Raw genomic sequence first — 25,567 nt, 5'->3', positions numbered from 1 at the left:
TGAAAAATGCTTTGTTCGAGTTTCGAATAGCAGAATTTTCCTTCTCTACTCCATAGACCATTACTTAACTCTCCTGTGCAATTTGTAATTTTTTCTTTGATACAGGGTTATTTTTGGAAGTTCTTATGAATGAAATAACTATGATTATTGAGATGGTTGGTGTTTTCTTTAATTTATTTTTAACTGGAGGATAATTGCTTTACAGTGTTGTGTTGGTTTCTGCAGTACACCAACTTGAATCAGCTCTAAGTATACATATGTCCCCTCCCTCTTGAACCTCCCTCCACCCATGGTTGGTGGTTTTGACAAGTATTTATTATAGTAATCCAGAAATAACTATTCTAACCATTTCAATTTACATAGGATGCTTATTTCTGAAATAATAAATGGTCCAGCCAGGAAAGAAAACAGATAAATTATATTTTATTAAAATTAAAAATGTTTGTGCTTCAAAGTACACCATCAAGTGAGTGAAAACAATCCACAGAATGGGAATATATTGCAAAACATATGTCTGATGAAAAATAAAAAACCTCATAACTGGAGTATTAAAGAAATACAATTCAAAGCTAGGGGGAAAGACAAATAACCAATTTTAAGACTGGCAAAGAATCCAAATAGAAATTTTCCCAAATAATACATACAAGTGGTCCAAAAGTACATGAAAAGATGCTGAACATCAGTACTCATTGCATGCATGCGTTATAATTCACCTAAGTCGTGTCCGACTCTTTGCAACCCTATGGACTGTAGCCCGCCAGGCTCCTCTGTCCATAGGATTCTCCAGGCAAGAATACTGGAGTGGGTTGCCATGCCCTCCTCCAGTGGATCTTTCTAACCCAGGGATCTAACCGGAGTTTCTTACCTCTCCTGCATTGGCAGGCAGGTTCTTTACCACTAGTGCCACCTGGGAAGCCCTCAGTAGTCATTCAGTTCAGTTCAGTTCAGTCACTCAGTCATGTCCGACTCTTTGCGACCCCATGAATCGCAGCACGCCAGGCCTCCCTGTCCATCACCATCTCCCGGTGTTCACTCAGACTCACGTCCATCGAGTCCGTGATGCCATCCAGCCATCTCATTCTGGGTCGTCCCCTTCTCCTCCTGACCCCAATCTCTCCCAGCATCAGAGTCTTTTCCAATGAGTCAACTCTTTGCATGAGGTGGCCAAAGTACTGGAGCTTCAGCTTTAGCATCATTCCTTCCAAAGAAATCCCAGGGTTGATCTCCTTCAGAATGGACTGGTTGGATCTCCTTGCAGTCCAAGGGACCCTCAAGAGTCTTCTCCAACACCACAGTTCAAAAGCATCAATTCTTCGGCACTCAGCCTTCTTCACAGTCCAACTCTCACATCCATACATGACCACAGGAAAAACCATAGGCTTGACTAGATGGACCTTAGTCGGCAAAATAATGTCTCTGCTTTTGAATATACTATCTAGGTTGGTCATAACTTTTCTTCCAAGGAGTAAGCGTCTTTTAATTTCATGGCTGCAATCACCATCTGCAGTGATTTTGGAGCCCCCAAAAATAAAGTCTGACACTGTTTCTACTGTTTCCCCATCTATTTCCCATGAAGTGTTGGGACCAGAGGCCATGATCTTCGTTTTCTGAATGTTGAGCTTTAAGCCAACTTTTTCACTCTCCTCTTTCACTTTCATCAAGAGGCTTTTTAGCTCCTCTTCACTTTCTGCCATAAGGGTGGTGTCATCTGCATATCTGAGGTTATTGATATTAAAGAAAGTTGAGTGTCGAAGAATTGATGCTTTTGAACTGTGGTGTTGGAGAAGTCTCTTGAGAGTCCCTTGGACTGCAAGGAGATCCAACCAGTCCATTCTAAAGGAGATCAACCTTGGGTGTTCTTGTGAAGAACACCCATGTGAAGAGTGACTCTCCACCTCATGTGAAGAGTTGACTCATTGGAAAAGACTCTGATGCTGGGAGGGGTTGGGGGCAGGAGGAAAAGGGGATGACAGAGGATGAGATGGCTGGATCGCATCACCGTCTTGATGGACATGAGTTTGAGTGAACTCTGGGTGTTGGTGATGGACAGGGAGGCCTGGCATGCTGCGATTCATGGGGTCGCAAAGAGTTGGACACGACTGTGAGACTGAACTGAACTGAACTGTACATATGTTCCCTCCCTCTTGAATCTTCCTCCCACCTCCCACCCTTTTCCACCCCTCCAAGTTGTTACAGAGCCCCAGTTTGAGTTCCTGAGTCATACAGCAAATTTCCGTTGGCTATCTATTTTACATATGTTAATGTATATAAAGCATTTTCTGTTTTATTCGTTAAAAATATTTATTTATCTTTGACTGCCGTCCCCATCTTAGTCGTGGTGACATGCTCTCAAGTGGTAGCATGTGGGCTTAATCGCTTCTCAGCATGTGGAATCCTCCCCAACCTGGGATTGAACCCATGTCCCCTGCATTGGCAGGCAGACACCCAACCCCTCGACCACCATGGAAGTCCCCATTAAAGTGTTTTAGTAACTGAAAAACCCACTTCATTCACAATGCTCTTTAGTAGTGTGAAGCCGGGGTACTGTGTGTCTCACTGCTTTACTTGTCGCATGAATAAAGCGCGTGAAACACGAACTGCCTGAGATCATTTTCAAAGCTGGACGAATCATAGATCTAGTGACCGGGAAACTGTGAGCAGGAACTCCTTACCTGGAGAGTCCAGTCAGTTTGGAAAAAATTTAACCAAAAATTGCGCAGAACTTGATACCTCTTCGGCACAGTGAAGGAGGATTGGAAGACAGAGACACAAGCAAAGATGTCTAAGTTTGCTTCATGGAAAAAGCTTTCTAAGTTTCATCCTCTGGTATTCATGAAATATCAGAAGTAAATGAAATAAGGGCCTTGTTACAATTTTTCAAGTTTCTTTATTGGTGACATACTTTTCTGTTACACTGAGACTCAGCCTGATGCTGGGAAAGATTGAAGGCAGGAGGAGAAGGGGACGACAGAGGATGAGATGGTTGGATGGCTTCACCTACTGGATGGACATGAGTTTGAGCAAGCTCCGGGAGTTGGTGAAGGACAGGGAGACCTGGCATGATGCAGTCCATGGGTCGCAAAGAGTCGGAAACGACTGAGCAACTGAACTGAGATGAAGTGTATGTACCTAGTAATCCACGACATTATTTTACAATGTTTTATAATGTTTATAATCTTTGTATAATTTTATACTGTTTTGTTTTAGAAGGTGCATTTTTTTCATTCAAAGTAATCTTCAATGTATCTTAGAATCTTTATTTGGAAGAAGAAAATCGACCTTTTGATATCATAAACAGATAAGGCCACATCAAGTGAATTATTATTTTTGAGGGTATGTAATACAATACTAGTTTTTTTTCCTCTGACTTAACCAGTTCTAAGTTGAAATATTTAACATGCTTGGGTCAGATTCAGATCTGTATTAATAAGAATGTTGACCCTTAGAAAATAAAACTTAAAAATTAACAAAAGAGTGAAATCTTTTGACAAAATTTAGGTTTGCAAAATTATGACTGGGAAATTTTTATTTGGTAGAAATTATGATCATAAAAAGAAATTATAGGGAATTTCCTGGTGGAATAGTGTTTAGGACTCTGCACTTTCACTGCTGAGGGCCTGAGTGCAATCCCTAGATAAGGAATTAAGATCCCACATGAGGCCAAACAAAGAAAAAAATTATAGTGGCAAAATTTTCAGTGGTAAAATTAGATACGGGCAAGATGTGACCAAATCTTCAGAACAAAGAATTGATTCTGATTAAATAATTTCAGAGAAATAGAAATAAAGTGAAAAACACTGAAAATGGATTTCCTGCTCTCCGTATCAAATTAAGGAAAGATTTAAATTTACTTTATATTTAGCTATAGGAAAAAAATTGTTAATTCATCAGAGTATCATTCTATTAAAACATTTTTATGGATAAAATATGTAATAAAAATTTACTAAGCACAAAACAGCAGCATAAAAAGCATTAAATTTCATATTAGATGTGCTTTGGGGAAAGGGGTGAATGGATTAGAAAATACTATTTTCATTTGTTAATTTTTCCTTTTGTCTGTATTTCCCCGTGACAATTTTGTGAAATAAATTCAAAAATATACTTCTTACAATTCAGATGTATAGGGAAAAAACAAGAAGTTTTGGGGGTTTTGTTTTACTTTCATACTAGACCTTTTATTTAGTAGAAATATGGCATTGGAGTCCATGCTGACATTCTGAGATTCTGTAACTTATTTTTCCAAAGCAAGATTTTAGCCACAAAGTAAATTATCCTAGGACTGTACCATAATGCTTTTGTTACCCCATTGATTTATAATTAAGTTTGTTTGGTCAGTTACCCACTAATAAAATAACCCTGTGGGGTATAACAGATGGGTTTTCTCAAGCTAAAACTATTCTGACTTTCCTCTTAGTTAATGGAAGAGAAAATTATTAAATATCTAATCCAATTTTTGTCTACCCCAATAACCTAAATGGTCCATTTAGTCCTCCAAGAATGGAAACCATGCCTGTGGAATATTTAAAGTAGAAAAAGAAAACTGCTATTGGAACTAGAGTAATCATCTTTAGATATTTCAAGGACTGTTATGTGGAGGCATAATTATATTTATTCTCTGTAACCAAAGACTGGGACTGGGATACATAAAATCACGGAAAGGGAGATTCTACCCTGTTTAAGAAAGAACTAATATTTGGAGCTGTCCGCGAATTGAATGGGGCTTCCCTCATGGCTCAGCTGGTAAAGAATCCGCCTGCAATGCAGGAGACCCCAGTTCAATTTCTGGGAAGATCCACTGGAGAAGGGATAGGCTACCCACTCCAGTATTCCAGGGCTTCCCTTGTGGCTCAGTAGGTTAAGAATCTACCTGCAATGCGGGAGACCTGGGTTTGATCCCTGGGTTGGGAAGATCCCCTGGAGAAGGGAAAGTTTACCCACTCCAGTATTCTGGTCTGGAGAATTCCATGGACTGTATAGTCCATGGGGTTGCAAAGAGTTGGACACAACTGAGCAACTTTCACTTTCAGGAGTTGAATGACTGCTTTTGAAAGATGAGATTTACATCATCAGGAATAGTTAAGCTGAGGTTCTGGGGTGTTGAAAGAAGCGTCTTTGGTTGAGATCAGATCCTTGAGATCAGTCACAGGGAAATTGTTACCTGTGGTTTAAGGAGGGCCAGTGTTTGCAGTTTCAGAGTTAGTCCTTCAATGATGTCTGTTTCAACTACTTGCAGTTCACTGATGTTAGCTGAAGTGGAAAGACAGGAACAGAGTTTCGGCACAAATACCTCCTTGGAAGTATGTTTTGCAGGAGAAAATCACCATGTCTGTTAATACAAAAAGAAAAAAAGGAGGATTAAAAAGACCACTGGTCTGATAGTCTTAAAAATGTCTTCAATTTTTGAGAATCCAAGGTTCTGCATTTGGAAGCCTGTGTAGCTTCAGTCTGAAGACATGGTTGGAGACAGCTGGCAGAGGTTGAGGGAAGAAAGAGGAAAGAGCTGGTGTCTGAAGTAAAGAGTGATTTGGTCACATGTGAGTCCTCAAGAGGGAAAAGTGGAAACTGGGTTAATAAACAAACCAGCCAAGGTAGAGACAGAAGGTGGAGTTTGGTCACCAGGAAGAAAGCCAGAGACTAACTTTTGGAAGTAGAGTTCAACGAAACCAAGACCCCTCATGGTCTCGACCCAGCCAATCTTTCCAAGTGTCATCCCCATCTCTCCCTGTCAACACCAGACTCCCTGCAGCTCCTTGAACACAGGGAGCCCTCTCTCTACACACGCAGGCCCCTCTGCCTGCAAAACCACTTTCTCCCTTATCTATGTGGGGTTCACAGTCTTTCCTCTAGACAGAGCTCACAATCAGCTCCTCTGTCAAGTCTTCCCAGGCCTCTCCAGATGGGAGAAGAGACTTGATCCTCTGTGTTCCAACAGCACCCTCCACATAAGGATGAACTACCCATGGCCTGTAGCCCACCAGGCTCCTCTGTCCATGGGATTCTCCAGGTAAGAATACTGGAGTAGGTAGCCATTCCCTTCTCCAGGGGATCTTCCCAAACCTGGGTCTCCTGCATTGCAGGCAGATTCTTTACCATCTGAGCCACCAGGGAAGCCCAATATAATTATTGTCAAGATGTCTGACTCTCTCAGTAGACCATGAGCCCCTTGAAGCTAAGAGCCATGTCCTGTTGATTTTTCTGTCACCAGAATTTAAATCGTGTCAAGCACATGTTTGTACCTCAATAGATACATGACGAATGAGTAAGTGAATGAGTGAATGAGTCCAAGTGCAGCAGCACAGCTGAGCCCACTCTGTGGATGCAGATGCTCGGTTCCTCTGGTTCACCAGCAAGAGCAAGCTCTCACATGACAGCTGAGTAGCTCCAACTATGAGATCAAAATATTCCTGGGATAGAGAGGCAGACATGCCATTATAAGCATTCTCATATTACCCTGAAATCCTCTAGAGACCCTGGCACAGTGTTTTGTCTAATAAATATGATGATGTGCACTATATGTGTATGTATTTGTTCAAATTAGTGCACAAGTATATGAATAAATGAATGAAAACCTCCAAAATTTAAAAAAAAAATGATCCATAAGATTAATTAAGCCAGTGAAAAGAATATCTGCTGTGAGTATGACAGCAAGACACTCTTAGGCAAAGTGAGGTGATCTTACTTTGAGTGACATCTTTTCACCTTTGCCATATTCTACTGTTTGCAAAAGCAAGTGAGAAGTCCTACCACACTCAAGTGTAACTGATTACACAAAGGCATGGATGTGAGAAATGATTTCCTACCCAGCTTCAGAGAAGTGGTTTCTGAGAACCACATCCCACCTTTACCTTAACTTTGTCATTTCCAAGGAAACAAGCCTGTTCATTTTGGCAGGCTAGATCTAAGTATATTATATTATTTGTTTATTTTTGGTTGCGCTGGGTCTTTGTTGCTGGGCGTGGGCCTTCTATAGTTGCTGCAAGTTGGGTCTTGCAGAGTGATGACTTCCCATGGTGGTGGCTTCTCTTGTTTTGAAGCACAGGCTCTCGGGGCTCGGTTCAGTGGTTGTGGCACACGGAATTAGTGGCCCTGCGGCATATGGGATCTTCCCTGACCAGGGACTGAACTCGCATCCCCTGAGATGGAAGACAGATTCTTAACCACTGAAATACCAGGGACACCCTGGCAGGCCACAGCTGATGCTGTCACCTTTACCTACAACCCTGGATCACAATAAACTGTGGAAACACTCAGATATGCCGATGACACCAACCTTATGGCAGAAAGTGAAGAACTAAAGAGCTTCTTGAAGAAAGTGAAAGAAGAGAATGGAAAAGTTGGCTTAAAGCTCAACATTCAGAAAACTAAGATCATGGCAAGATCAAGAAAACTAAGATCCGGTCCCATCACTTCATGGCAAATAGATGGGGAAACAGTGGCTGACTTTATTTTTTTGGGCTCCAAAATCACTGCAGATGGTGATTGCAGCCATGAAATTAAAAGATGCTTACTCCTTGGAAGGAAAGTTATGACCAACCTAGACAGCATATTAAAAAGCAGAGACGTTACTTTGCCAACAAAGGTCCTTCTAGTCAAGGCTATGGTTTTTCCAGTAGTCATGTATGGATGTGAGAGTTGGACTATAAAGAAAGCTGAGCACAGAAAAATTGATCCTTTTGAACTGTGATGTTAGAAATCCAACTAGTCCATCCTAAAGGAGATCAGTCCTGGGTGTTCATTGAAGGGACTGATGTTGAAGCTGAAATGGCCACCTGATGCGAAGAGCTGACTCATTTGAAAAGACCCTGATGCTAGGAAAGATTGAAGGCAGGAGGAGAAGGGGACGACAGAGGATGAGATGGTTGCAGCAGCAGGAGCAGCATGCTGAATCTGGACTTTTATTATCTCTTTGGGCTTCAGAGACATGCTGATTTTTTTGAGTAAGCAGGAAGGGCAACTAATCCTTGGGGTTAGGGACCAAAACTCTTGTAAGTTCTATTTTTATTTTTGACCAAATGTCAGCCAACTTCTCATGGGTTGTCTGCTAATAAACTTGCACTACTTTCTGACATAGCTTCACAGAAGATGGTTTGGAATTGTACTGGCTACTCTGCGGAATTTTGACCTAAATAAGATGGTTCATTTTAGAGACACCTTAGAATAAAAAAGAGAAAGAGAAAACAACTCTGTCTTGAAGGGACTGTCTATCTTAGCCGTCTGAAAGATCATTTAGTTTAAAGAAAAACTTCTTCCCTCCTCAAACATCCTTCATGTCCATTCTGAGGGGATTAATATTGGCTGTTTTATTCTGTAATTTGATAAAATTGTCAACAGTTTGAGTTACTGTTTAAATAAGTTAAAAGGATTTGTGTGTGTGTTTTGAAATGGGTTTTTTTTTTTTCCTCTCTCTTTCTTTCTCTCTCTCTTTCTCTGCACCAAGTTTTAGTTGTCTCATGTGGGGTCTAGTTCCCTGACCAGGGACTGAACCCAGGCCACCTGCATTGGAAGCATGGAATCTTAACCACTGGACACCAGGGAAATCACAGAATGGGCTTTTCTAAATCTAATTTTTTCCCTCTTTTTGGAACAGAAATATTATTAGGCTTTCTCCAATGATGATTTTATGTTTGTCTAAAGCTTATTCCCTTTCCCTTTTTTTTCCTTCTGTCTCCTCCTTCTTTGCTCCTCTCTCTTAAAGGTGAATTGACGAGAAAGGAAACAAAGCCATCCATTTTCAGAAGTACTGTCTACGATCAAACTGGTGATGGGTTAAGTCTCTGGGTATACATGAAAACACGTGCAATCCATAATCGCCGAGTAAGTGAAGGAGCAGAATGTTTCAGGAAGGGCACTGTACTGGACATCAGGAGCCAAGGGCTCTAGTCCAGCTCAGACAGTTCGTGAGTGACTGTCAGCAGGACAATTGGCCTCCTGGCCTCATTTTCCTTATCTGCAAAAAGGAAGGCTCAGACCAGCTGATCTCTGATCTCTCTTCTGCTCTCACGTTTTGCCTCTTTGCGTTGCATGATCTCTATCACACTGATGCACTGAAGATTTTTCTACTTTTTTTTTTTTTTTTTTAAATTTTGGCCACATCACAAAGCATGAGGGATCTTAGTTCCCCAACCAGGCATCAAACCCATGCCCTCTGTCGTGGAAGCATGGAGTCTTATCCACTGAACCATGGTGGAAGTCCCTTTTCTTTTTTTAATAATTTATTTTTGGCTGTGCTGGGTCTTCATTGCTGCAGGCAGGCTTTTTCTCTAGTTGTGACATGCAGGCTTCTCTTTGGGGTGGCTTCTCTCGCTGTGGAGCACAAGCTCTAGGCCAGGGGCTTCAGTAGTTGCAGCTCTCAGGCTCTAAAGCAGGCTCAACGTGTGCTGCACCCAGGCTTAGCTGCTCCACAGCATGTGGGATTTCCCCAGATTGAAAATCTGGGATTTTCAGGGATTGAATCTGTCTCCTGCATCGGCAGTCAGATTCTTTACCCCTGAGCCATCAGAGAAGCTCTGCTTTCTTTCCTTAGGTTTCAAATTTTGGATTCAAATCTCTCTTTTTTAAAGAAATTTTACTTATTTCGGCCACACAAGGAACATGTGAGAACTTAACTTCCTGGATCAGGGATCAAACCCATGTCCCATGCAGTGGAAGTGTGCAGTCTTAACCACTGGGGCACCAGGGAAGTCCCTCTCTGTTTCTTGTACCTCATTTCTTCCTTCTAGGTTCAATTTTTTTCATCATTAAGCTGAGATAATCACATTAATATCTGAAAAGAGTGAACTTTGAGGGATACAAAGGAACAATATCGGGGAGTTTGGGGCAGGCTTCCCCAGAACGTGCTTCTTTTGCATGTGGATTATTTTGAGCTGAAGATAATCAAGGCCCAGCAGAGTCAGGAAGACCTTTCTTTTTAACCTTCTCCTTAACTGCCTAAGAGTTTAAACAGGGGGCCTGAACCAGGAAAAGAGTAATTACCAGAGATAACTTTGTAATATCAGAAGGACTTATCTGAACGTCCGAGTAAATGTTTACTCTCTTCTTCATCCTATGACTTGTCTTCCTCCACGCTGAGGGCCCACACCCTACCCCCTTCTTAGCTTAGAATAGTATGTAAGCCTCAGTTGCCCCTGAGCCTCATGTCTTTAGGGCTACTCTGGTAGCTCTGCTGGTAAAGAATCTGCCTACAGTGCAGGAGACCCATTCAATTCCTGGGTCAGGAAGATCCCCTGGAGAAGGGATAGGCTACTCACTCCAGTATTCTTGGGCTTCCCGGGTGGCTCAGATGGTTAAAAAAAAAAAATCTACCTGTAATGTGGGAGACCTGTGCTTGAATCCTGGGTTGGGAAGATCCCCTGGAGGAGGGTATGGCAACCCACACCAGTGTTCTTGCCTGGAGAATCCACTGGCAGAGGAGTCTGGCGGGCTACAGTCCATGGGGTCACCAAGGGTCAGACACGACTGAGTGGCTAAGCGCAGCACAGCATTCATGTCTATATGGGCATCCCGAACATACAAAGGTGTGTTTGTTTTTCTTCTGTTAATCTGTTTTACATCAGTTAATTAGCATTCCAGCCAACAAACTTAGAAGCGAAGAGGAGAAAGCTTTTCCTCTCCAAGTACATAATAATGAAATGTTGATGGATCCAATTTAATGAATGATGCTGGAGCAACTGGACCTTGATGGGCAAAAAAAGCCAAAAAACAGAATCGCAACCTAAACCTCACAGTTTATGCAAAAATAAACTCAAAATTAGTCACAGACTTATACAAAAAGCATGAAACTTTTAGACAAATATATAGGAGAAAATCTTTGGGAACTCAGGCTAGGCAAAGCCTTCTTGAGCTTGATACCAAAAAGCACAATTTGTAACAGGAAAAACTGACAAATTGGACTCTTCAAAATTAAAACTTTTGTTCTGGGAAAGCACCTAGGAAGAAGATGAAAAGACAAGATACAAACTTGGATAAATATCTGCAAGCCACACAAAGGTAAAAGGACAAGTACTTAGAATATACCGAGTTGGTCGAAAGGTTGTTCAGGTTTTTCTAACCTGAACAAAAAGGTTGTTTCTGAACAACCTTTTGGCCAACTCAACATAAAGATTATAAAGACCACAGTTCAGTCATAAAAGATAAAGAACTGAGGAGTTCCCTGGTGGCCCAGTGGTTAGGATTCGAGGTTTTCATTGCCATGCCCCAGGTTCAATCCCTGGTTGGAGAACTGAGATCCCATAAATGCATCAGTGTGTGTGGGGAGTGGGTCTCAGAGAAAGGGTAATAAATTAGAATATGAGCAAAAGACATCATGGTATTGTGATTTATAAGATTTTTGTCCCTTCCTGGCACATAATTCCTAAAACACTTGTAATTTTCTAGCTGAACAGAGCAATAGCGGCATCTTTTGTTACAATACTTTTGTTTGTTTGTTTCTGAAATAGCTTTAGAGCAATAAAGCTGAAATATGTGTCTTCTGTTATTCATAAAAATTCCCTTTCCCCCATCTGTGTACGATAATAAAGTGATTTTTGGAAAACTCCTAGATAATCATGTGATGGGAGCTGGTTGTCGGGGAACCAACCATGTGATTAGACAGCTGGAACTTCTGCCCATCTCCTGATCTCCAAGGAGGGGAGAGGGGCTGGAGGTTGAATTCCTCAAAAAAGACTGATGATTAAATTGACCACACCTACGAGAGAAGGCCTCCACACAAACACAAAAGGACAAGGTCAGGGGAGCTTCTGGGTTGGTGGAAACATAGAGATGCTGGGAGAGCGATGCATTCAGAGAAGGGTCGGATGTGCTGTGCTTCTCCCCCATACCTGTCCTGTGCATCTCTTCCATCTGGTTGTTCCTGAGTCATATCCTTTTATACTAAACGGGTGATCAAGTAAACTGTCTTCCCGAGTCCTGTGAGCCGCTCTAGCAAACTAATGGAAACGGAGAAAGGGTTGTGGGAAACTCTGATTTACAGCTGGTTGGTCAAAAGAATAGGTCAACACCTGGACTTACAAACGGCATCTGAAGTGGCCAGGGGCAGCCTTGTGAGTCTGAGCCCTTAGCCTGTGGGATCTGATGCTTAACTCAGATTTTGACACTGAGTTAAAATGTAAACACCCAGCTGGTATTGGGAGGAACTGAGAACTGCTTGGAGTTGAGGAAAGACCCACGCACCTCTGGTCGAAGTGTTGTGAATGTAAGTAAAGAGGAAATAAGGCTGTTTTTTTCCATTAGATTGAGTGCGAGAGCTGTTGTGAACTGTTTAAGTGTGAGAATAGTGGAAGTAGGGTAGAGTAGAAACACAAGGAGTGCTTTCCCTTTAAACACATACAGACATTTCACTGATGTGGGTATCAGTTCAGTTGATCAGTTGTGTCCAACTGTTTGTGACCCCATGGACTGCAGCATGCCAGGCCTCCCTGTCCATCACCAACTCCTGGAGCTTGTTCAAACTCATGCCCATTGAATCAGTGATGCCATCCAACCATCTCATCCTCTGTCGTCCCCTTCTCCTCCTGCCCTCAATCTTTCCCAGCATCAGGGTCTTTTCCAAGGAGTCAGTTCTTCGCATTAGGTGGGCAAAGTATTGCAGTTTCAGCTTCAGCATCAGTCCTTCCAATGAATATTCAGGACTGATTTCCTTTAGGATGGACTGGTTGGATCTCCTTGCAGTCCAAGGGACCCTCAAGAGTCTTCTCCAACACCACAGTTGAAAAGCATCAATTCTTCAGTGCTCAGCTTTCTTTATAGTCCAACTCTCACATCCATACACGACTACAGGAAAAATCATAGCTTTGACTAGATGGACCTTTGCTGGCCAAGTAATGTCTCTGCTTTTTAATATGCTGTCTAGGTTGGTCATAGCTGTTCTTCCAAGGAGCAAGTATCTTTTAATTTCATGGCCGCAGTCACCAACTGCAGTGATTGTGGAGTCTAAGAAAAGAAAGTCTCTCACTGTTTCCATTGTTTCCTCATCTATTTGCCATGAAGTGATGAAACTGGATGCTATGATCTTAGTTTTCTAAATGTTGAGTTTTAGGCCAACTTTTTCACTCTCTTCTTTCACTTTCATCAGGAGGCTCTTTAGTTCTTTTTTGCTTTCTGCCATAAGGGTGGTGTCATCTGTGTATCTGAGGTTAATATTTCTCCCAGCAATCTTGATTCCAGCTTATGCTTCATCCAGCCCAGCATTTCACATGATGTACTCTGCATATAAGTTAAATATGCAGGGTGACAATATACAGCTTTGACACACTCCTTTACCAGTTTGGAACAAATCTGTTGTTCCATGTCTGGTTCTAACTGCTGCTTCTCAACCTGCATACATATTTCTCAGGAGGCAGGTAAGGTGGTCTGGCATTTCCATTTCTTTAAGAATTTTCCACATTTTGTTGTGATCCACACAGTTAAAGGCTTTGGTATAGTCAATTAAGCAAATGTTTTTCTGGAACTCTCTTGCTTTTTTGGAGAAGGCAAATAATCACACGAAAAGATGTATGACGTCACCAGACATTAGGAAATGCAAATTAAAACCACAATGAGAGATCACTACATACCTCTCAGGATGGCTGAAATAATGATAATACCAAATACTGGTGAAGATGCAGAAGTGCATCATTAGAGTGTTGGTGACAATGTAAAATGGTACAGTCACCCTGAAAAAGTTTGGCAGTTTTTTATAAAACGAAACATGCACGTACTGTTTGAATCAGCAATTACACTCTTGGGTGTTTATTCCAAAGAAATGAACATTTATGTTCATAGAAAACCTGTACATGAATGTTCTTAGCAGCTTTACTTATTGTAATCCTAAACTGGAAATTGCTCAGATGAACTTGAACAGCTGAATGGTTTAAATAAACTGTCCTGCATTCACATCAGGGGATACCATGCAACAGTAAAAAGGAATAAACTTAAAAAAAATCTGCTGTGCTTGGTCTTAGTTGTGGCATATGGGATCTTTCTAGCTCCCTGACCAGGGATCAAGCCTGGGCCCCCTGCTTTGGGAGTGCTGAGTCTTAACCACTGGACCACCAGGGAAGTCCCATGAACATAAAACTTGAGCGATGCAAAATGGTAAAGTCTGATTATCTCCAACCCTATAAAATAGAACTTCTCTCTTATGATAAAAATAGCCATATATACTCAGGAATTTCTTTTAGGAATTTCAAACTGGAGAGAACTAGATCTGCAGTGTTGTTTTTATAGTATAACTGATCAGTAAATATTAGGTAGCCATGAAAACTTTAGCTATGAAGATTATGCAGCAACACAGGAAATATATATGGCATAATATCTGATGAAAAAAGGAGAACATGCAGTTTCACTGTTAGAAGTCCACACATAAGGGAAAAATCACATGAAACATATCAAAATGCTCAGTGGTTATATTAGGAAGGTAGTCACATGAATGATTTCTTTCCTTTCCTTTCATTGCTTTTCAGATTGAATAAGATTATTTTTAATGACTAAAAAAAATTACAACTGGATTGTATATAGTGACTACTGCATTTTTCTTCTCAAATCTCCCAAGAGTTTGGATAGAGTAACTAAATAATCCCTCAGCCTCGGGTCACTTCCTTTCTTTTCTGACAGAATTAGTTATTAGATTAGATTAGTGAAATGTTGTAGACATAAAAATCCTGACTTCTACTTAGCATTTAATAAATCTTTGCTTTTGGTGAAGGTTCTTTGGGTCATAATAACAAATGTGCTGATTTGGCTCATGCAAAGTGTGAATCTTGGGGAACAGGACTATTGTATGTAATTCAAGGGAGGAAGTTCAACTGAGGACAGAAGTCAGTGACTAGTATGTTAGGAAGAACCAAGGCAGATACCATCTTTCAGGACCACGTGGCCTCTGGTTCTTTCTATACGTCTGCTCATTTTTTCTCTCTCTCTTCCTTCACACTCAAAACCTATCTTCTCAGCTTCTCTGATCGACATGGTGCAAAAGGCTGCTCACTCTCATAATCAGATTTCCCCCTAGCTCTAGCCTCTAGTCAAATGCTTAGAGACCTAGTATTCTAATTTACATTCAATTTTAATTCCCAGGAGAGAAAATCTAATTGATCAGTGCAACAAGTGTTTACCCCAGCTTTAATTTTGGCATTGGAGGTGGGGGTGGGGATTGTATAATATAAATTTGGCTGCAAAGGGGCCACCCTTGGTTGAGGAGAGGGTTTAGAGAAAGGGGCCTTGGTTTGGCAGACAACTTAAAAGGTATTTACCACTTGGGTTTTTTATTAATTTATTGGACTGTGCTGAGACTTCATTGCTTTTGTGCAGGATTTCTTGAGTTATGGCGAGCAGGGGCTACTCTTCGTTTGGTGTGTGGGCTTCTCATTGTGGTGGCTTCTCTTGTTTTGGAGCACAGGCTCTAGGCAAGTGGACTTCAGTAGTTGCTCAGGAGGGCTTCCCTGGTGGCTCAGAGGGTGAGGAATCTGCCTGCAATACAGGAGACCCAGGTTCTATCCCTGGGTCAGGAAGATCCCCTGGAGGAGGGAACGGCTCCCACTCCAGTATTCTTGCCTGGAGAACCCATGGACAGGGGAGTCTGGTGGGCTAAAGTCTAAGAGCCAGACACGACTTAATGACTAAAACACCACCACCAGGCTCAGTTGCTGTGGTGCATGGACCTAGTTAGTTAGTGCCATGTGGAATCTTCCTGGACCAGGGATTGAATTCCAGGGATTGTTCCTTACATTTGCAACTGGATTCCCATCCACTGCACCAGTGGGGAAGTCCACCATCTGGGTTTCTCATGAGTCCTCAGCATCAACTGGAGAAACAGGAGTTGGCTGAATACATAAGAAGGTATACTGTTGCTGGGGTCCAGCCCCAGTGGATCCAGGGTAATTTGAAGTGCGGACGACGTGGCGAGGAAAAACTTATTTATTTAGAAATATAAACAGATTAGGAAAGAATAGTGTAGTAGGAAAATTAGTGGCGAAAAGATGCTGAATAACTTGGTTTACGTGGAGAACTAATAAAACCGCAGGACAAGAGATTTGCACCATCTATGTTAGGCCACCAGCGCCCGTTTGAACAGCGGAGGGTGCCCCGCCTTGGGCTCCCTCTCTCATGGGTCTTAGAAGCCGGGGCAAGTAAGTAGACATGGCGAGCCTCCACACCCCAGATGGGAATTCAGCCAGAAAATAGAGTAAGAAAAGACACGGGGGAACCAGTCTTTCCAGTGACTGGCCCATCTTCTATTGTCCGGAAAGGCCTTACATACTTTTGATTTTACATAGAGATCAGTGGATAATACAAAATTATGCAGTGTCAGCAGCCCTGACTCTTATCGAGACCAGGCTTTCTCTCTGCATACCTAGTTGTATACACAAGTCTTAGGTGATTTACATCATCTTCTGGCCAGAAGGCCAATGAACATTTTAAGGCCCTTTTCTGATAAGCGTTTGTCAACCAGAAGTCTTATTTGCCTCAATAGTGTTGTTCTTCCCAAAGTCTGGTGCCACTGTCAGAAAGCACTAAATAAAGTTACATTCTTACATAGTAAGGATACAACAGTTTAAAACAATGAAAGAAGTACAGTGATTTATAACAAAGAGAAAAGTAATTAACTCAAAAGTCTAGTGTTGCTAACATCAAAACTACTATATTCCTTTTTCTATATCCCAATTACATTGATTAATATCCTTCAGGTGCCTAAAAGATAAAGAATATGGAGGCCTGGCAGCAGTCATTGACTCAACAGTGAAACCTGTCACCAATATAATTTTTAGCTCTTTAGAAAAGGCTCTGTATCTTTAAGATGCTTTAAGCTTTGTGCCTCTCACGGTTGGGGGCCTGTAAACAATTCACAAGTTGTAAAAGTCCGGGCAGACCGGTCAGGTAAGTTAGAAAACCATCAAAGGGGTTTAAACCGAGACATTCTTTTTATATGCAGGAGACTGTTAACTGGAGCCCTAAGTTAATTTGTTTTAGAGGCAGAAGAGTGGAAAGCACAGTACAATAAGGCAGGCAGACTCTGGTTTTGGGGGGTAGATGTTCAGGAAAACCCAGGGGGAACCCCTGAAGCCAAATCACGTCTTTGCTATGTCTGGCTTCCTTCCTCATGACCTTTGCCACGGGCGGGATTCCTTACGCTGACTCCTGGCATACTGTAACTGGGTAAATGACCACACCTACAGAAGACAAATCATTGACACCCTGCCTAAGATGTCTGGAGAAAGTGGCTTTCAGATCTTATGAGTAGATCTATGGTAGCTTCCAGTAAAGGCTCTATGTAGGCTCTGTCCTGATCAACATTTTTTCTTAAAGTCTTGAATTCCCTGGGCCTGGGGAATTTGTGTTTTCATTTTCCCTAACATTCTTAAATCTTCTCTGCCTCCACCCCTGTCTGTGTGCAAGCGTGCTAAGTCGCATCAGTCATGTCCAACTCTTTGTGACCCTTTGGACTATAGCCCGCCAGGCTTCTCTGTCCGTGGGATTCTCTAGGCAAGAATACTGAAGTGAGTTGCCATGCCCTCCTCCAGCGGATCTTTCCAACCCAGTGATTGAACCTGCACCTCTTATGTCTCCTGTGTTGGCAGTCAGGTTCTTTACCACTAGTGCCACCTGGGAAGCCCCCACCCCTGTCTACTCTCTGCTAATGATAGACTTTTTTATTTTTAATAGAAGTATAGTTGATTTACAATGTTATGTTAATTACTGCTGTATAGCAAAGTGATTCAGTTATACTTTCCTTTTAAATATTCTTTTCCATCATAAGATATTGAATATAGCTCTCTTTGATATACAGCAGGACCTTGTTGTTTATCCATTCTATGTAGTAAAACCTTACATCTGGCTAACCCAACCTCCCACTCCACCTCTCCCCCAACCGCCTCCCTCTTGGCAACCACAAATCTGTTCTCTATGCTAACGACTGACTTCTTAACCAGGTGAGAAAAACAGAAGCAATCAGAATGTTTATCACTAAACCTAATGATTTACCTATATCTGGACTCATATAATCGTCCTTCCCTCCTATATAACATGTGAATCATCTCTACCCCACCTTGTGTATTGACCCCATTTTCCCTCACCTACTTAAGAACCCGGCTTCTGCAGTTTTCCCATTTGTACACTACATGACCAGTTTCTGTCCTTCTACTGTATTATTACCATACTCATACAACCATGCTATAATATAAAAAGAAATCAGCCCCCACAAATAAGAGTTATGTCATCTAGACTGCCAGTTAGCTATAATGTTAAACTTTCAGCAGACCAAAAAACTTTTATGGTCTGGTCCTCTTGAACAAATACTGTATCCCCTTTGAGAAATGATTTAGCAATCTTCACAAATGTCCTTCCAAATTTGTTAAATGATGGTCAACACCATAGAATAATATGCAATGTACTTGTTCCACTGGGGTCTTTCAGGATTTGAGTCTAGTTGTTAGTCTAGAAGCAATGAAAGAAGTGATATAGGTCTTGAGGAGAATCAGCATTCATCTGCAAAGCACCTACTTCAGGATAGGCCATTACAGGTTCTTCAGGCAAGGGGACACTAATCTCCAGACAGTTAGATGGATCAGATTGAAACGGAGCAGGACCATATGGTTCTTGTCCCCTAACCATGACCTCTGCCTGCCTTTTGCCTGTGGAAAACGTCAGTCAAAGAATAAGTTTAATCAGAGAAGTGAGAAATGCTGAAACAAAGGGAAAGAGTCATCAAAGGAGACTAATAATAATAATGTAGTCATTAACCATAGTCAGGGACCTTTAGTCCCTTTTCAAGGGCTATAGATAATATTCTGAGCCACATCCTGCAAGCTGTCTTATAGATACCAAAACACCAGGTGGAGAAATTAACTACATGATGACCAGACTGTACCTAGGACTTGAGCTGCCACAATTCCAAGAACTGACTGCAAAGAAACGGGAACAAGTGCACCCCGGAACCGAAGATTAACTGTACCTAAAAAACCAAAATGATGCTAGTCAGACCACTGATGACCAACTGAAGATGCCTGTTAGAGATGACTATGCTGTTTCTGCATGTAACCCCCTCAACTCTGTCTATAGAAGCTCTCACCCCTTGCTTATCATGGGGCGAGTCGGCCTTTGGACAGATGTTCACCACTCTTCCCCACCAGTTGCTGGCACTTGAAATATAGCAAACTTTCCTTTCCACCAATCTGGCCTGTTTACTGGCTTTTGAGCGGTGAGCAGCCAGACCTCCCACACATACCCTTCAGTAACAGGATTCCTATTGCTGCTGGAACAAATTCCTACAAATCTAGAGGCTTTAAAACAACACAAATTTATTATTTTACGTTTTGGAAGGTCTCATTGGGCTAAATAAAGTGTCACATGGCTTCATTCCTTTTGGAAGCTTTAGGGGAGATTTTCTTTCCTAGGCTCTAGGGGAAATGAATGTACACTTTTCTCAAAGCCAGTAGTGAACCTTCATATTTTTTGTATTTCTCATTCTGCCTATGACCTTTTGCCTCTTGTAAAGGTCCCTGTGATTACACTGGGCCCACCTGGATAATCCAGGATAATCTTTCCAGTAAAGGAGACTTTATTTAATTAAACTGCACAATCCCTTCCACAATCCCTGCATTCAGTTGGGAAAGGTACACCCAACGAATGCTGAGTTCCAGAGAAAGACAAGGAGAGACAAGACGGCCTTCTTCAGTGAACAGTGCAAAGAAATAGAGGAAAATATCAAAAGGGTTATCAAAGGTACATTTCATGCAAAGATGGGCACAATAAAGGACAGAAACGAGAAAGACCTAATAGAAGCAGAAGAAATCAAGAAGAGATGGCAAGAATATAGAGAATTGTACAAAAAAAGATCTTAACAACCCAAATAACCACCATGGGGTGGTCACTCACCTAGAGCCAGACATCCTGGAGTGTGAAGTCAAGTGGGCTTTAGGAAGCACTGCTGCCAATAAAGCTCATGGAGGTGATAGGATTTCAGCAGAGCTATTTAAAAACCCTAAAAGATGTGCTGTTATAGTGCTGTCCTCAATATGTCAGCAAATCTGGGAAACCCAGCAGTGGCTACAGGACTGGAAAAGGTCAATCTTCATCCCAATTCCCAAGAAGAGCACAAGGTTATGTTCAACCACCCTAATAGCAGAAAGCAAAGAGGAACTAGAGTCCCTTGATGAAGGTGAAACAGGAGAGTGAAAAACCTGGCTTAAAACTCAACTGGCAAAAAACGAAGATCTGATATCTGGTCCCATCACTTCATGGCAAATAGATGGGGGAAAAAATGGAAACAGTGACAGATTTTATTTTCTTGACTCCAAAGTCACTGTGGATGATGATTGCAGCCATGGAATTAAAAGATGCTTGCTATTTGGAAGAAAAACTATGACCAACCTAGACAGCAGATTAAAAAGCAGAGACATCATTTTGCCTAGTCATGATTTTTCCAGTAGTTGTGTATGGTTGTGAGAGCTGGACCATAAGGAAAGCTGAGTGCCAAAGAATTGATGCTTTTGAACTGTGGTGTTGGAAAAGACCCTTGAGAGTCCCTTGGGCTGCAAGGAGATCAAAGCAGTCAATCCTCAGTTCAGGTCAGTCACTCAGTAGTATCTGGCTCTGTGACCCGACGGAGTGCAGCATGCCAGGCCTCCCTGTCCATCACCAACCCCTGGATCTTACTCAAACTCAAGTCCATCAAGTCGGTGATGCCATCCAACCATCTCATCCTCAGTGGTCCCCTTCTCCTCCCGTCTTCAATCTTTCCCAGCATCAGGGTCTTTTCCAAGGAGTCAGCTCTTCCCATCAGGTGGCCAAAGGATTGGAGTTCCAGCTTCAGCATCAGTCCTTCCAATGAACATCCAGGACTGATTTCCTTTACAATTGACTGGTTGGATCTCTCTGCAGTCCAAGAGATTCTTAGGAGTCTTCTCCAACACCACTGTTGAAAAGCATCAATTCTTCAGCACTCAGCTTTCTTTATAGTCCAACTCTCACATTCATACATGACTACTGGAAAACCCATAGCTTTGACTAGACGTACCCTTATTGACAAAGTAGTGTCTCTGCTTTTTAATATGTTGTCTAGGTTGGTCATAGCTGGTTTTCCAAGGAGAAGGCATCTTTTAATTTCATGGCTGCAGTCACCATTTGCAGTGATTTTGGAGTTCAAGAAAAGAGTCTCTGTTTCCATTGTTTCCCCATCTATTTGCCATGAAGTGATGGGACCAGATGCCCTCATCTTAGTTTTCTGAATGTTGAGTTTTAAGCCAACTTTTTCACTCTCCTCTTTCACTTTCATTAAGAGGCTCTTTAGTTCTTCTTCACTTTCTGCTATAAGGATGGTGTCATCTGCCTATCTCAGGTTATTAATATTTCTCCCAGCATCTTGATTCCAGCTTGTGCTTCCTCCAGCCCAGCACTTCTCATGATGTACTCTGAATATAAGTTAAATAAGCAGGGTGACAATATACAGCCTTGACGTACTCTTTTCCTAATTCAGCCCTAGGACAGAAGCACAAGAGATTAAGAAGAGGTGACAAGAGTACACAGGAGAACTATACAAAAAAGATCTTCATGACCCAGATAACCATGATGATGTGATCACTCACGTAGGGTCAGACATCCTGTAATGCAAAGTTAAGTGGGTCTTAGGAAGCATCACTACGAACAAAGCTAGTGGAGGTGATGGAATTCCAGTTGAGCTATTTAAAATCCTAAAAGATGATGCTGTGAAAGTGCTGCACTCAATATGCCAGCAAATTTGGAAAACTTAGCAGTGGCCACACGATTAGAAAAGGTGTTTTGAGGCCCCGACATGGTAGGGAACTAAGGATTGCTCGCCGTCCGGATGCAGCAAGGCAGGACCCGGAGATATCTGGCATTTGTACAACATGGCAGACATCGACAACAAAGAACAGTCTGAACTTGATCAAGATTTGGATGATGTTGAAGAAGAACCTGGTGAAGAAACAAAAATCAAAGCGTGTCAGCTGACTGTTCAGATGATGCAAAATCCTCAGATTCTTGTAGCCCTTCAAGAGAGACTTGATGGTCTGGTAGAAACACCAACAAGATACATTGAAAGCTTGCCTAGGATAGCTAAAAGACGGGTGAATGCTCTCAAAAACCTTCAAGTTAAATGTGCACAGATAGAAGCCAAATTACATGAGGAAGTTCATGATCTTGAAAGAAAGTATGCAGTTCTTTATGAGCCTCTGTTTGATAAGTGATTTGAGATCATTAATGCCATTTATGAACCTACCGAAGAAGGTGAATGGAAACCAGATGAGGAAGATGAAATTTCGGAGGAGCTGAAAGAAAAGGCCAAGACTAAAGATGAAAAAAAAAGGATGAAGAAAAAGATCCCAAGGGAATTCCTGAGTTTTGGTTGACCATTATTAAGAATGTTGACTTGCTCAGTGATATGGTTCAGGAACATGATGAACCTATTCTGAAGCACTTGGAAGATATTAAAGTGAAGTTCTCAGATGCTGGTCAACCTATGAGTTTTGTCTTAGAATTTCACTTTGAACCCAATGAATATTTCACAAATGAAGTGTTGATAAAGACATATAGGATGAGGTCAGAACCAGATGATTCTGATCCCTTTTCTTTTGATGGACTAGAAATTATGGGTTGTACAGGGTGCCAGATAGATTGGAAAAAAGGGAAGAATGTCACTTTGAAAATGATTAAGAAGCAGCAGAAACACAAGGGACATGGGACGGTTTGTACTGTGACCAAAACAGTTTCTAATGACTCTTTTTTTTGCCCCTCCTGAGGTTTCTGAGAGTGGAGATCTAGACGATGATTTTGAATCTATCCTCACTTCAGACTTTGAAATTGGTCACTTTTTACATGAGTGTATAATCCCAAGATCAGTGTTATACTTTACTGGAGAAGCGATTGAAGATGATGCCGATGATTATGATGAAGGTGAAGAAGCGGATGAGGTAATGTTTACCAAATGAGCAAATAATTCTCTGTTTAACACATTGAGAAGCAACTTGAGTGACTTATGTATTCCATTGGTATATTCATTATTCCATGATATGGGATAAAAACTTTTTTTGGAAAAACGTGGTTTTAGAATTCTACATCCAAGCAATGTATGTATGAGGTTTCAATAAATAAACTGCAAAACTAAAAAAAAAAAAGTCAGTTTTCATTCCAATCCCAAAGAAAGGCAGTGTCAAAGAATGTTCAAACTAGTGCACAACTGCACTCATCTCACACACTAGCAAATGCTCAAAATTCTCCAAGCCAGGCTTCAACAGGACATGAACTGTGAACTTCCAGATGTTCAAGCTGGATTTAGAAAAGGCAGAGGAAGCAGAGATCAAATTGTCAACATCCATTGGTTCAACAAAAAAGCAAGAGTGTCATAAAAATACCTACTTTTCCTTTATTGACTACACCAAAGCCTTCGACTGTGTGGATCACAACAAACTGTGGAAAATACTTCAAAAGATGCGAGTAACAGGCCAGCTTACCTGCCTCCTGAGAAACCTGTATGCAGGTCAAGAAGCAACAGTTAGAACTCTACATGGAACAACAGACTGGTTCCAAATCGCCAAAGGAGTACATCAAGGTTGTATATTGTCACTCTGCTTATTTAACTCGTATGCAGAGTACTTCATGCAAAATGCTGGGCTTGATGACGCACAAGCCAGTCTATCCTAAAGGAAATCAACCCTGAATATTCATTGGAAGGACTGATGCTAAAGCTGAAGCTCCAGTACTTTAGCCACTGGATGTGAAGAGCTGACATTGGAAAAGACCCTGATGCCGGGAGAGATTGAGGGCAGAAGGGGGCAACAGAGAATGAGGTGGCTAGATGGCATCACCGACTCAATGGTAATGAGTCTGAGCAAACTCTGGGAGATAGTAAAGGACAAGGAAGCCTGGCATGGTGCTGTCCCTGGTGTTGCCAAGTCAGACACGACTTAGCTATTGAACAAGAACCTTGAGTCTGAGCACCTGAGAACTCCCAAATCTGGTGTAAGGAGGTGATTGTTCTCAGGCAGCTGGTACAGGATGAGGCGTATCAAATAACTCAGAGACACTGCAATAAAGGCCTGGCTCCAAACAGCCCCAGGACAAGAAACTCATCCCTAAACCTTTGAGGCTTTCAAAATTTGTTTGTTGAACCCTAACCTGAAACCCCCAACTTGTCTATACTATATTCTCTTTCAAGAATTATTCCCTTGAACTGTAGCTGCTAAAAACCAAAGAAGGCTCTTCCCTGGTGGTCCAGTGGTTAAGACTCCAAGCTTCTAGTGCAGGGGGGCTTGGGTTTGATCCCTAGTCAAGGAACTAAGATCCCACATGCTGAGCAGCATGACCAAAAAAAAAAAAAAAAAAATCTAAGTAGGACAACTATAAAATTAGTTAAAAGAAACTTATAGGTAGTTTATGAAGCAAAACCTGCTATTATTTGGCTTAAGCCTGAGAAAAGAAAGACGTCTGGAGGATCCAAGATGCCAGAACTCAGTCCAAGTCTGGATAAATCCTATCCACAGCAGTTAACCAAAATTTCACCCCAGGGCTTCAGAAAGGGGCAGGGAAAAGAGGAAAAACTACTGAATTTAATGAAAATGTTCATCTTATTCTTTATGGGAAATGTTATTATTAACCCAATTCTTGGTTTTATTTGCAATGATCCTTTGCTGTATCAAAGCGTGTTTTTCTTTGTAGAAAACGTCACTCTAGGAAAAAATGCACTCATATGACCACACATAAGAAACACTTTATTTGGAGATTAGCCTGTCATCAGAAGAAATAGTGGTGAGAGGCCCCTCATGACAACCACCTTCTGACTCATTTTCCTGCTACCATTCCATGGTCCATACAACATCCAGAATGATCTAGATTACTTGAATCCAGATTATCGTTATCTGGATTCTTCTGGCCACTTTAAGAGAGGTCACGTCCTCCCCCTGCTCAAAACCCTCCTATAGTTTCTCATCACATTGATATGAAAGTGAAGTGCTAACTACTGCAGCTTACAAAGTCCTGGGTGACCTGGTTTCTGGGTCTCTTTTAGGTACGCTCCATTATGCTTTCTTGCCTTCACTCTGTTCATCCGTGTTGGCCTCTATTGTTCACTGAAAGTGCCCAGCACAGTTTTGTCTTTGTCTTGTAAAGTCTTCGCTGAGCTATGTGTATGACTTTCTTCCCCACCTCCTTCAGGGCTCTATTTAAAATAGTACCTCCCTTAAGGGTCTTCTCTGAACACTGAATCTAAAATAGCACAACAGCAGGACCTCCCTGGTGGTCTGAGGGCTGACTCTGAACTCTCAATGTAGGGAACCTGGGTTCGATCCCTGGTCGGGGAACTAGATCTCACATGCTGCAACCGAGAGTTTGCATGCTGCAACTAAAGCCAAAAAAAAAAAAAAACATACCCTATCTCTGTGTGCATATTTAGTTGCTCAGTTGTGTCCGACTCTGCAACCCTATAGACTGTAGACCGCCAGATTCCTCTGTCCATGGAGTTTTCCAGGCAAGAATACTGTGGTGGCTTGCCATTTCCTATTTCAGGGGATTTCCCCCCAACTGGGATAGAACCCAGGTCTGTTGCATCTCCTGCATTGGCAGGCGGAGTCTTTACTGCTGTGCC

At 41.8% G+C, this 25,567-nt stretch overlaps 1 pseudogene; it reads left to right on the top strand.

Annotated features, from left to right (window-relative positions):
• LOC102187117 lies at positions 21,809-22,951 on the top strand (annotated as a pseudogene).

Source organism: Capra hircus, chromosome 6 (genome assembly GCF_001704415.2).
Source record: "Capra hircus breed San Clemente chromosome 6, ASM170441v1, whole genome shotgun sequence".
Taxonomy (NCBI): domain Eukaryota; kingdom Metazoa; phylum Chordata; class Mammalia; order Artiodactyla; family Bovidae; genus Capra; species Capra hircus.
Note: the sequence above shows the minus strand (reverse complement) of the source record. Positions and strands in the feature narration are given on the sequence as shown.